Genomic DNA, 13,220 nt, shown 5'->3' on the forward strand with positions numbered 1-13,220 from the left:
TGGGTGTCTCTGCCTTTATGAACAACCTTTCAGAAGAGATTAGACAAGTCTGACCCCCCCACTCCCTTTGGAAGAGCAGCCAAATTTTTGTATATGATGAAGATTTTCTCCTATAACTGGAATGGCACCACATTCTCAAAAGCATTCCTCTGGGCTGTTTTTCCATTCCTCTGCAACAGAGAAAGCAATGGGGGAGTGGCTTGGGTGCCAGCTGAGCTGGTGTCACAGCAGCAGCTATTAAAGGCTATTCTTACCGCATCCCTGTGTGACATCACAGTAAGGCAGGGATTCTCAAATTTTGTGATACTGCGACCCCCCTCTAAGTTGCTCGTGACCCACAGTTTGAGAAATGCGGCAGTAAGGCATCAAGAATAATTTGAAAGGCTGCAACACAGGCCACTCTACAGCCTTGCAGAGTTAGGAGGCAATGGATAAGAACAAAATAGAGAATTTATAACGTTCTATAGAACTAGTCAATTGTATTACATTCTCTAATAGCAAAATAAAAGGAAGAAAAATAGTCCTGATTTTGATTTCCTACCAAATTGACCCTTTTCCAAGCATTTACACCTATGCAAAGTGCATGAAAATTGGATTCTGATTCGGAAGCACTTTACACTCACTTGGCACAAGTATAAGTTACAAGACCATGGTGCAGGCTATGGCATATCAGGCCCTATAACTTCTGATGATTGCTAAACGATCTAGTCAAAACGTACAGGACATTTCATGTCTTTAAAGCTGCTGACTCTGAATGGAAAGCAGGTAGATATTTGCCATTAAGCAAACCTCAGCTTTCCTTCTACAGATGCAGACGTACAAATGTATCAGAGCAGAAGATTTAAAACAATAATAATTCTTAATCAAAGGAACAATTATTTTTAATTAATAAACCAAAAGACTCTTAAAATGTATGGGGAAATAGGAGCAGTGAGCAGGCATTTTCTTTATGTTATGAAATTTCATTCTGAAATACTAAATTGACTCAATGGAATAATTATCCAAAGTAGCCCTCTACCTACAATTTGCTTCAAATGCTCCAATGCAAAGAGAAAATAGGACTTAAACATTAAATAAACCTGTCCATGGCTGCTGCAGGTACAGTGGGTACAGCTGGGGGAGGGGTGCATATGCTTTAGCTGAGGAATAGACACGCACACACACACACACACACACACATGCATGCACACACACAGAAAAACTCTTTGAAATATACAGTGGGGTTATGACAGATTTAAATGTAGGGAGTACATAAATAACAGAAGTTAAAAAAAGACTAACTTTCATGTGATTACCCTTGCACTCCAGTTGCAATTTCAGCTATTCATATTTTTTTCAGAAGCCACAGTTAGCTTAAATTGCTTTAGTGCAAGGTACCTAACAGCTTGAACAACCCGTAATGCTTTTGGAGTGTGAATACAATTCCAACCCTTCTCTGAAATATTGCTCCTGGAGCCTGAAGTGGTGAGAGATTGAAGAAACAGTCATATACTTTCAAAGAGGATTTTTTGAAAGTCCAAGAAGGTGGAGGGATTAAGCGACAGGTTTTGTAAGGGTATTTAGGTGCCTAACAGTGTTGATAGCTACTTACTGGGATTTTCACAACTAACACATCTAAATCTTTTTTTAAAGCAATGGAAGTTAGGTGCTTAGATGCTTTAAAAAAAGTCTGCTATATTCCTATCTGAATAAATAGCTAGGAATTCTCAAGCAACCCTCAATCATATGCTAACCAATCCTTTCGAACATTCCAAATTATGTGCCCTCGATTTTTACAAGGCACTTCCACACACCTTTTCCTCCATAATCCGTTGTAAACTCCATGAACCTGCAAACAAGAAAGCTAAGGGACTGAAAACTTTTATGGTATGTCTCGATGTTACACATATTTAGTCTTTATTAGATGAACAGTGAACAAACCAGAAGAACAAAAGCTAGACATATAATTCTGCTCAACTGGAACACCTTGGTATTGAAGCCCAATCACAGAAAGTTTTAAAGTAGAATATCATCATTTAAATTGCACTTAGAAGTCAATATGAGGGCTGTGCAGTTTATGAAGCAAAGAGTAAATATGTTCTAAGTAACCAGGAAACAATATTTTGCACTTGGTAAAGTTTTGAAACAGTCATCTTATATTGTCCTCTTTCAAGTAGATTGCAGTAATCCACTTTTCTTTTTCTTTACACATACTTTTTATGATTAAACTCCAGATTCTCCTGTGAGGGAAAATAAACTCTCAATAGAGTAGTATTTTATCTCTAGTGAGTGTTTAATTAATGCAGTAAGAGTTGAATTCAAAACAGGGAGAAAAGATGAATTTACAAAATATTTTAGAAATTCCAAAACTGAGTTTAGCTTCCCAAATGATGACCATTAAATCTACTTTTGGTGAGGCCTACACAAATTCCATTTAGAAATCATTGCTCTGCACCACTTCTTCATAGGACAGCAAATCAATGTGACCTTCCCTCCTGAGCCAGACTGGAAATAGCCATTTCAGGGCACAAGGCAGGAAAGGATCTCCACAATGTTATCCCTTAGTCTTCCAAAAGCTGAAATGCCATCTCTGAAAGATTCCTAATCTCCAGCAGAGACAGCTATTCAAGTTAATGGCAAAACACACACGGACATCAATGGAATAAAGAGCGGACTGTTGGAAACTAGATCCAAAGTCAAATCTTTGCATGGCAAAGCACTGTCCTGGATGCTTTCCTCTTTAGGTAAAGCCAGCAGAGATTTTAAATTTGTTGTTGTTAGAAGACTCCAAGATGCTATAAAACTTCTTTGTTCTATTCCTTGAGAAGACTCCGCCCAATTGTGCTTTATCTTAAACATATTAGAAAATCTCAGTTGAGTTAATAATTCAGCAGAAGCAGCTAAATGCAGCCATTAAGCTCCTCACCTTTACCATTTGGGGGTAGGGTTGCCAGATGGTCTCCCCAAAAATACCGGACACCCTGGTTAGGCTTCTGAAGTGCCCAAAGCAGCGATCGCGGCCCCGCCTCCCAGCTGGGACTCCCAGGCTGGGAGGTAGGGCTGCCATCAGCACTAGGAGCCTGTGAATGTGAATCCCAGCCACTCCCCCCAGCCCTGCCAGGCTTCTGCGCAATCACAGACTCCTAGCACCAATCGTGGCCCCGCCTTCCAGCTTCTCTCCCCGCCCACGCCAGGATTCCATCCAGTGCACAGCCATAATAATCAGAGAATACCAGACATTGCACATGTCTGGTATTCTCTGATTTTTTTTTTTACTGGACAAAGAGCGCAAATACCGGACTATCTGGTAGATACCGGATACCTGGCAATCCTATTTGGGGGAGGGATGGTTTGTTTTCCCCCAGAGATGGACAATGGATTCATTTCATTTCAAAGACCCAGACTTATATTTGCAAACTACTTTTAAACCTCTAGACTATTAAAATTTACACTAATAATTAAAATAAAGGGGTAGGAGAGAGGAGTAAAGTTAGCTGCACTGAAGTACAGGAGTTTGTTTATATTAGACTGAAACACACAAATGTCTCTTCTACACTTTCAGTGCTAGGTGGTCCGAGCAACCCACTGTCTTTATCTGGCATCTATCATTACCTCTTTAATTTCTCATCTTTAATGATCTTTTCCTTGCAACCCCTCCGATTTGCAAATAGGCACTAAACAGTAAAAAAAGTTTATGAATAATCCCAAGCATTCAAACATGAAAACCAATGAAACTGAGCATCATGTTCATCGGCGTTTTTAGAAACCCTCTGCTTCTGAAAGTTTGGTGAATATAAACTGAGGTTACCTGCAGAGGGCATTAATTACTTCCATGGGATTATCTGCAGATGCAATAACCAACATGAGTAAAGTTTGCACAAATGAGTCAGTGGCTCGGAAGTTGCTGCACTTCTGTCACAAAAATGTACCTCCTGTAGTGCCTTAAAGACTAAACAATTTATTTGGGCATAATGGTTCCTGGGCAAAAACCTGCTCGGAGGCAGAGGTTTACAGGCCCATTAGCTTTCTCCCTGACAGGTAACATTGAGTGATGTCAAAGTTATCATTTTCCAAGCCACATTCAAAACTAGCATTTAAAAGGTAAATTTTGATGTTCTTAAATCAGACCCCCACTCTGAATCCTTCCACTTCCTGTTCTGGACTTGTGAAATGTAATCCGCTCTTTTTGAATGTACTGCATTGATTACTTCCATTGCAAAAACAGAAGAGAGTTCATATTCGCAACTGCATGTGACTAGGCCAACCTCAGAGCTCACTTATTTTTCACACACGTTAAGAAATAAAAGTTTTGCACTCAAGTTATTTGAAATGTGCAAATGTAATAGTATTTCCATCTATCTGACATAGTAGCACAGTAAACTACCTGAAAATAAAATGCATTTATGGAAGTCATGCATATACATTTTCTCAGAGGCCTTTTTGAATTCATCTATAGATCTCGCATTAAATTAGCATAGTACTCAGATTTGTAAACACTTATCTACAATTCCAAGTAGCCTACAACAAAGCAAAAGTTGGCACAATATTCTATTTGTTCAAAATCAGCTAATACTGAAATGAGGCTAAAAACAGATTAAAATGAGGTCTTTTAAAAATCATTTTATTATAACCCATGCAGTCCTAAACGTAGAAGTTGAACACTTTAAATTACACGCATTTTTTTATCATCTGACCAACATATGCATTGATATTATATGTAACATGTAGAAAGACAAGGTTGTTTCATCCAAGGAATTTGTAATCTGAATCCAAGGGTTATGATACATGGAACAGCTCTTCAGACATTATATAAAATTTTATAATAATCTATAGTGATGTTCACAGCAATTTAACATAGTTCTACTGCAGTATTTTGACTGATACCATAGAAATTTTTATTAGGAAATTGTGTCATTAACTCCCAAGAAACTGGTGCTTAATAAGCACATATAAAGAACAGGCTTTCAGGTTAAATATATGGGTTTGATGTTTGTAATTTAGATTTTTCATTTATGCATCTGAGCTCAGAGCTAGTCAGAAATTTTCAGACTAAATTTTATTTGGAAAATGCCAATTTGTTGAAAGTAACATTTTTCGTAGGAACATATTAGTTTTAACAAAACATTTCTCAGGTCCAGGATGACTTTTTTTGGGTGAGGGAAGGGCAGAAGGAAGAGGGTATATAGACAGACACACAGACAGATACATGTACATTAACTAGTAGCCACTGCACTCCATATGATGTGGGGACTCAGATTCAATCCCTGCTCTGCCTACCCTACGATAAGAATAAAATTTGTCCATTCAGAAAACAGGGCTCTTCAGGGCCAGCCCAAGAGTGTGAAGTGAACTCCCACAGGAACCAAAGATCATCAGAAATGTCACGATCCACAACTCCCCGTGAAAGCTTCCCCCCCCCCCCCCCCCGCAAACCTAACACACACACAGCAGCATGTATATAAACTAAAATTAAAACCCATTTTAAAACACCCCACTAGAGACACAGTTCTCCCCTAGGAAGAGTATGAGAGAAAAAACAGGCTTCATGCAACTCATGTTAGTCACATCATGGAAGGTGTCCAGATACTATGCTGATAAAGGTGATACAAGAACCTCTATCTAGTGGGAAAGGTTGGAGTCAGCTGCCTTTACACGTCAGCAGGAGTCTTTGAGGAAGTCAGCTCACTGTTCTTGCATAAGACAGAGATGCCATTCCGGCCAGCCTTTTTAAGACTATTTGAGTTGATGTCATCTATGTTATCAGGTATAGACTATTTCCCCTAATACATACTACAGGTTGAACCCCTCTAGTCTGGGACCTGATCAGTGCCAAAACAGAGAATTTGCTGAACCACGGGAGGTCATTTTTGTCTAGCAGCATTATCAGTGCTCCCAGGCTGTGTCTACACTGGCATGAATTTCAGGAACTGCTTAAAACGGAATACTATTCCGTTTTCAGTTTTTCCGGAAAAGGAGTGTCTACATTGGCAGGAAGCTCTTTTTCCGGAAAAGCGTCTGTGGCCAATGTAGACGCGCTTTTCTGGAAAAGACTACTGGGATGTCTACACTGGCCCTTTTCTGGAACAGTGTTCCGGAATAAGGACTTATGCCCGAGCGGGAGCAGAATAGTTTTTCCGGAATAGCGGCTGATTTTGTACAGTAGAGCGTTGTTGCTTTTCCGGAAATTCAAGGGCCAGTTTAGACAGCTCGCAGCTTATTCCGGGAAAGTGGCTGATTTTCCGGAATAAGTGGCCCAGTGTAGACACAGCCCCACTGTTTACTGGGCTCTTAGATGACATTTAGGGGAAAATTACAGCTGAACACCACCACGGAACGCTCAGAGCCAGGACTGGTGGCTGTAAACAAATGTCATGGGACAGTGGGAAACCTTGCTACACCCATGATAAGTGGACTTCTGAATAACTAAAATCATACCAAACCATGGATGTTGCAGGACCAGAGTGTGCCGGTTTAGAGAGGTTCAATCTGTACTGCTTGCTAAAGAGAGCAATAGCCCAAATCTAATTTCTGTCTTAAGCCAATCTAGTTAACAGAACCTAACATCTGCTTGCCTATTAAACATTGCATAATACTTTGCTTTATCTAGGAAATGGCAAACTCAACAATGTTCACATTCAAAAAACAAATCTGTAAATCAGCATTGAAGCTCAGCCACTTACATAATAAAATATGGCAACTCTTTAGGAACCTACAGAAACATCCCATGACAGATCAGGACAGAATTTGCCACTTGGTGCTACAGAGAACCTTTACTGACCCACTACTAGTTAGAATATTGGTGTTATAATACAACCAAAAGACAGCAACTCTAACAGCACATGATTCGCTGTCATCATAATGGGGTATGCTTCTACATTGACTCAAAGTGCCTCATCATGTGATCGAGGGCCTACATTTCCCCTATCCTTCTCCCCTATCCTGACCCTGTTTATATGTGTCTTAGGGAGAAAGACATAAATTTCAACCATGAAAAGCGTTACCATTTCTAAAAGTATCAGAAACAGAACAACTCCTTTCGTCCTTAACAGAGAAAGGTTTAAAAAAATGTAAGATTGCACAATGTTGAGGTCATGACACAGACTTGAGCAACTTTGCTAAAGCTACTTAATATGGTTCACAAAAAATTAAAGCATTCATCTTTTTGTGGAATCAGAAGGAAAACATTAAAGATTAATTCTATAATAATTTGACAGTTTTTTGCAAAATCCAGACAAAGTGGTAAAATGCACAGAGCCAGAGTAATTGCAGAGAAGAACTTGCAGCTTGTTCCGTCACTGCTGGATAATTTTTTAGACTTTTTATGGACACTGAATTAAAAAACCTGACAGTTCTATAACAGGAACACACACTGCATAATCTTGTGTCTCTGATTTGTTTTTAATGTTTTGCTCACTGTAGGAGGACAAAAGTCAGCTCTTTTCTTACAGGCAGTTGTTAAAGTCAGCCACTTCTTTCTATATTCTGCAGAAAGCATAAAGGCATCTCAAGAATAAAAGTCCTCTTTACTTAAAAAGAAACTCTTGTTGAAGAAATTCTATATCCTGCAATCACTACTAGCAGCTAGAGAATCTCAGTCTCCTTACAAACAATGACTGCCAGATGGAAATCAGTCCCTATCAGCTCCCCTTTCACCCACTGGCGCTCTGCTTTTCTTAACCCACCTGTGCAGTCAAGTATTTGTATCTGGCTCTCTGCTAGGACTTTGGGGCCTCAATTACATTTGTCTGCAATGTAGGGTTTCAGCTGTGAAAGGGACCCCAAAATACTCTATACACAGGAGTGATTTCCAGATAGAGGATCCCCAGAGACCAGCAAATAAGCTACCACAGCTTTTGGGTGCTAAAACTTTGGCATACAAGTTACCCTGCCCAGACTGTTCTAAAATGTAATAAAGTTTGAATGACTATTAGATGGAGTTCAGCTTAAGCCAGTTCTTATTTGAACTCATCAACTGCTGGTTGTTGAATGTAACTGGTTGGTGCTATGTGATGTGCTGGTGCTATTTTGTGTTATTGCCTATGCTTGGGTTGTCGTTAGGCCTTTTATTGCATGAACCAAAAGGATGACATGGCTTTTTACATTCATATTCAATGCTATGCACATTTGCTAGCTCATTCAAGCCCCAAACAATTGCAGCTATCTATATGAAGTTGGAATACACCTGTTCCCTTATGCCACCCATGCACTGTGCATGCTACTTTGCACATAAAATTTCTGTGAAAAAAAATCGTGCTTTAGGATCTTGTAAAAATACTGCAACATTTTCGGTCTTCTCCTTTTCAAGTGTCCAGATGTGCTAATTTAGTTTGCTTCTGAAGGTTAAAGTTTGTTCAGAGGAGAAGCAAAATGCTCAACTCTCGTGAACAGCAGTGCTTTGAGGCATTTAAAAGCAACACGCTTCCAATTAAAGAGACACCAACTTGAAAAAAAATCCCATTTCTATCTGAAAACATGGTACCTTTTATAATTACAGGCACCACCTAACATGACTGTCACGGAAAGAAGGTAAAAGAAAGATTTTTCCTTCCTTTCTTTATTCTGTATTTGACAGCACTCAGCATGCAGTCACTTTCATTGTTCCCTTGTGTAGCCGTATCTTCTTCTCCACCACCAGGAAAACAGAAAATCCCTATCAAAATGTTTTAAAGCACTTTTTAAAGTTCAGAACATGCTATTTAAAGCATTCTTTGTCAGAAACTGCTTTCTTTTCTTTCACTCTCTTTTAGTTACCAATTAAAAAACAAAACAAAGAACCCAACCGGCATTTTTTTTTAAAGGAACAGTGCTGTGCTGCCAATCCCGTCCAGCCTGCCACATGTACTGACCATGGCTTGAAACTTCTAGAACAGTGTGATGTCACTGGGGGGTTAATGGTGGATCCTGTGAATGAGGACAATCCCCAAAGAAGGGAAGCACCAATGTATGAAACACTTATAAAGTATACTAACGTGTAAATGGCTTAGAGAAGGGAAACCTGGGCAGTAGTACCAGAGAAAAATAGGAGAAGGAAGGGGAAATTTGAGGGGGATGGGAGAATGAGCCAGCAGGATTTGGCCACAGCGCGTTGTGGGTGGTGTAATGACCCACATTCGGCATTCAGACAATCTGTGATCCTTACTGAACCAGAAAAGCATCTGCTGGGGTCAAACTCAGAGGGAAAGAGAAAAGACAGCAGCCTGGGAGCTGAGTGCAGAGAAAAAGAAATTCATTTAACTGGGCTTGACTTTGGCATGTCCATTTGGCTTGGTATTTACAACAAAACCATTCTCTCCCACAATATAAGATCCAGTTGATACTTTTCACCCACTTCTCCTCCTATCAGGGCAAGGTACAAGGACAGATTCCGACTAATGATCCCTGTGACATAGGGTAACCTCAAGTTGGGCAGGATGAGTGCAGGACCTAGCCCTGTTACCCTTCATATTGGCCAGAAGAGTACTCAGCACGGCTGAAACTTTTCCAAAAGATAACAATCACCATTCCAAAACCTCCAGATGAACTCTGTCTGCATCAGAATCAAGTTCCCACTGCAGCAAAACCTCCGTGAAGAATCATTGCTTACACCAGGGGTGGGCAATAATTTTTGGCTGAAGGCCACTTGAGACATTTTTTAAGTGGCCCCAGGCTGCATAATCAATTTGTGAAATTCTTTGCCAGGAGATGGTGGCAAGGCCCAAATCATAACAGGGTTCCAATAAGAACAAAGTAAGTTCATCAATGGCTACTATGTAGCATGAACAGGGATGGTGTCCCTAGCCTCTGTTTGCCAGAAGCTGTGAGGTAGCCTTAGGGGTGGGACTAAACAAGGCTGTGGTGAGGGAGGATGAGATAGATATTTATGGTTTCATCCTTCTAGAAGATAGTAATTGAAGCAATGACAAGCAAGGAAGTCACCTGGAGATAAATTATACTCAGAGAAAAAGAGGGGGACAAGTGCATAGCGAAAAGGGACACCATCTGGTGGGAGAAGCCACAGAAAAGTGTTGAAAGAGTAATCAAAAGTCAGGAAGACAGCCAACAGCACAGAATCAAAGCCAAGGAGGAAAGAGATTCAAGGAGGAGAACTGATGTGAGTGTGTCAAAGGCAAGAGTTGCATCAAAAAGGAGGAGGATAGAGAAGAGGTCCTCACCCCTGGCCAGAAACTGATCATTAGTAAACTCAGTGACAATGATCTCAATGGAAGGGAAAGAACAAAAAATCAGAATAAAGGAGAGAGAGAAGATGCAATGGGAACAGATAGAAACATTCCTAGTGAAGGATATGAAAGAAAGCTAGGGATTTTTACGATAAAGACACCGTATCTTAAAAACAGAGGGAAAGGTGCCAAAGGAGAGGAGAGGCTGAAAGGATGGATAATAGTGAGAGGTATCAGAAGGGTACTGGCTCAAGAGAACACATGAATGGATTGGAAAAGGAAAGCCCTAGAGATAACTTGGAGATGACAATAAGGCATGGAGGACTCAGGGCATGGAATGTTGTGGTGCACACCTACAGGGTCCATCTAGACAACAGGCTTTTGTTGACAGAAGTTTTGTTGACAGAAGTTTTGTTGACAGATACTGTCGACAAAGCTTCTGTTGACAAAGAGCATCTAGACTACATCCAGTTCTGTCAACAAAGCAAGCCACTTTGTTGACATGACAGTGTAGATGCAAAGGACAGTGTAGATGCAATAACACCAAAAGGTGTTATTCCTCGTAGAATGAGCTTTACAGACATCGACAAAACTGCTGAGTTCTGTCAACGTTATGTTGACAGAACTCAGCGGCAGTGTAGACGCAGGTATAGTTTTGTCAAAGTCCACTTTTGTCGACAAAATCTTGTAGTCTAGGCACACCCGTAGAGACAGAGAAACAGAAATGTCGTAAAAACCAGGTCTACCAACGAGATCTGTGCAATATACTAACCAAATCAAATGAAATATAGAAACACCATAGCTCCTATGCAATACTCCAGCATAACACCATTTGAATCCTCTCTGCAGTGCTACAGCACAACCATGTCACAGAGACAATATATTTAGGCAGTATTTTTCTTGTTCCCATTTTTGTTCATTCTCTGAATGTGTTCCCTCCTTCCTCTGAGGCCATTTAGTAATGCAATAAATTAATTTGTACTTTAGAATGAACTCTTTAATCCTTTTTTGTTCTCTCTCCTCCCAATCAAATGCACACTCGTACATTTGCATACATTAGCATAATGAAACATTAATTACATAGTGTTCTGGATAGGACAAGCACGGCGCTTCAATCAATCTCAATAACTTGCATCAGGAAGGTGAAACTGGCCAGTCTTATCGGAACAACATAATAGACACAAACACATCCACAGCGGCTGTTGTGGGTGTGATTTATATCCACCATTGGAAAACAAAAAGCAGAAAATTACAAAGAGGCTAATAAATATCAATTATCCTAATGATACACAGACAAATTGTAGACTGCTGTTTATGTTAGATTCTAGGGCTGTGTTTGTACTGGGGAATGACAAGGGATGAGCTGGCAAGTCCCCAACAGCATAGGGTTTACCTACTTCCCAGCACACCACCTGCTTCAGTCACTGACAATACCTTGTGTAGCTCCTCTAAAATAAACCACTGATTATCTAGTCTTACATTCTGCACAACTCAAACTACGGAATTCCTTGCATTAAGTCAGAGTAGAATAATGGCTTCCATCTTCCTCATGGAGTATGGAATCCCCTAGCTCTCCTGCTCACCCATAACAATGTCACTGTGACAGGGCATCTGCCCTGCACTGGCCCTGTAAGGGGTAAAAAGGGAGAGGTGCTGGAGGAGTGAGGCTATGGAACTAGCACTGTGGCAGGTATGAGCTAATTAGGGCCCAGATGAGGGCAGTACAAAGGCAGGCTCCTGGAGGGGAGGAAAGTCAGGCTCATTCTTGCTGTGGAGCAGGAAGGACCTAACTGCCAGGGAAGCTGGTGGCTTCCTGATTTAGAGCAGGATTGGGGAAAGGCAGGCAGAGCTGGGAAAGCTCTGGCCAGGCAAGCTCCCAGTCTGCAGGGTCTGAAGCAAGGCCTAAGGCTACTAGGGCTGCAGAGAGGCAGCCAGGGTTGGCAAAAGCAGCAGGGCCACACACCCTTGCCAATGATGAGTGGCCATTTCAGATGGCAGTTTGCCCCTGAGGCAAGGGCTAAATGAAAACTGGCAGTAGGTCGCTGAGACAAGGTGGGCATAGAGGGTTGGGGATCCCAGAGGGAGAGGATTCCAGAGTGTGGGGGCACTGTGGTAGGGAAGAGCACAACAGTCTAGGAAGGCCTTGGGTCCTAATACACAGAGGTGGAGGAAAACAGGTAACAGCAGGTGAGACAACAGCCGAAAGGGGGTGCTCCAGAGCTGAAAAGCTAATTCCACGAGAGTCCAGCAGGAGGCGCCGTGGTGGTGAGGCCTGACGGGTTCCAGTCCCACTCATTGCTGGCATACTAGAAGCACTCATGGAAGTTAGTGCTCACCCATTGTACATACCCAGCCCAACTGGGAACTGGTATGGAGATAGAAACTGGATTTACCTCTGACAGCAGAATTACAAATAAAAAATAGCTGCCTCCCCTTTGCATATACATTGTCTCCATTATCCCACTTTATCCACTCCAACTTTATAAAATGGGGAGGGACAGAGCAGCTCTCCCTTTCATCCCTGAAATTAAAGTGCTCCCATTTTTAGTAAAAGGCTTTTGGGAGAATAGCAAAATGGTCTTCATTAACAAAACAAACTGCTCTGTTACAATAATGAATGGGAGTGCTAAGGCAATAAATACTGTATACTCTGCAGATGCACAGCCTTTCCTCTCTTGACACAATAAAAATGCACTATAAAGCCATGAATGAATTGGTTGGGTTAGAAAAACCTTAAAGAACTTTTTCATTAAAAAAAATAGAATAACCTGCACATAATTCAAAGTTTAAGACATCCAACAGCAAATGAGATGGCTGGTTCCGGGGATAACCAAGTAAATATAAGCCAGACATTGACTTCCACGCTCTCCTAATGCACCAACCCTCCCCAAAGAGAAAAAAAATGGTTTTATAATCAATCACAGCTTTCATGTGTCATTTTCCTTTCAACTCAATTAATCCTACAATTTAAATTGAAAATTATTATAGCTTGGGGAAAAATAGCCTAGAGAAATCTACTATAAGGAAAGTGCACAACTGTTTGGAAAAGCACACTCAGTAGTCATCAATGGTTCACAATTTAAT

At 40.9% G+C, this 13,220-nt stretch overlaps 1 protein-coding gene across 4 annotated transcripts in view; it reads right to left on the reverse strand.

The window, feature by feature from the left end:
• DCC (DCC netrin 1 receptor) overlaps nucleotides 1–13,220 on the reverse strand; it is a 999,406-nt gene that overhangs the window by 660,276 nt on the left and 325,910 nt on the right. The gene's annotated exons all lie outside the window — the stretch shown is intronic.

The sequence above is a fragment of the Pelodiscus sinensis genome, chromosome 6 (genome assembly GCF_052426305.1).
Source record: "Pelodiscus sinensis isolate ZL-2025 chromosome 6, ASM5242630v1, whole genome shotgun sequence".
In the NCBI taxonomy this organism is placed as follows: domain Eukaryota; kingdom Metazoa; phylum Chordata; order Testudines; family Trionychidae; genus Pelodiscus; species Pelodiscus sinensis.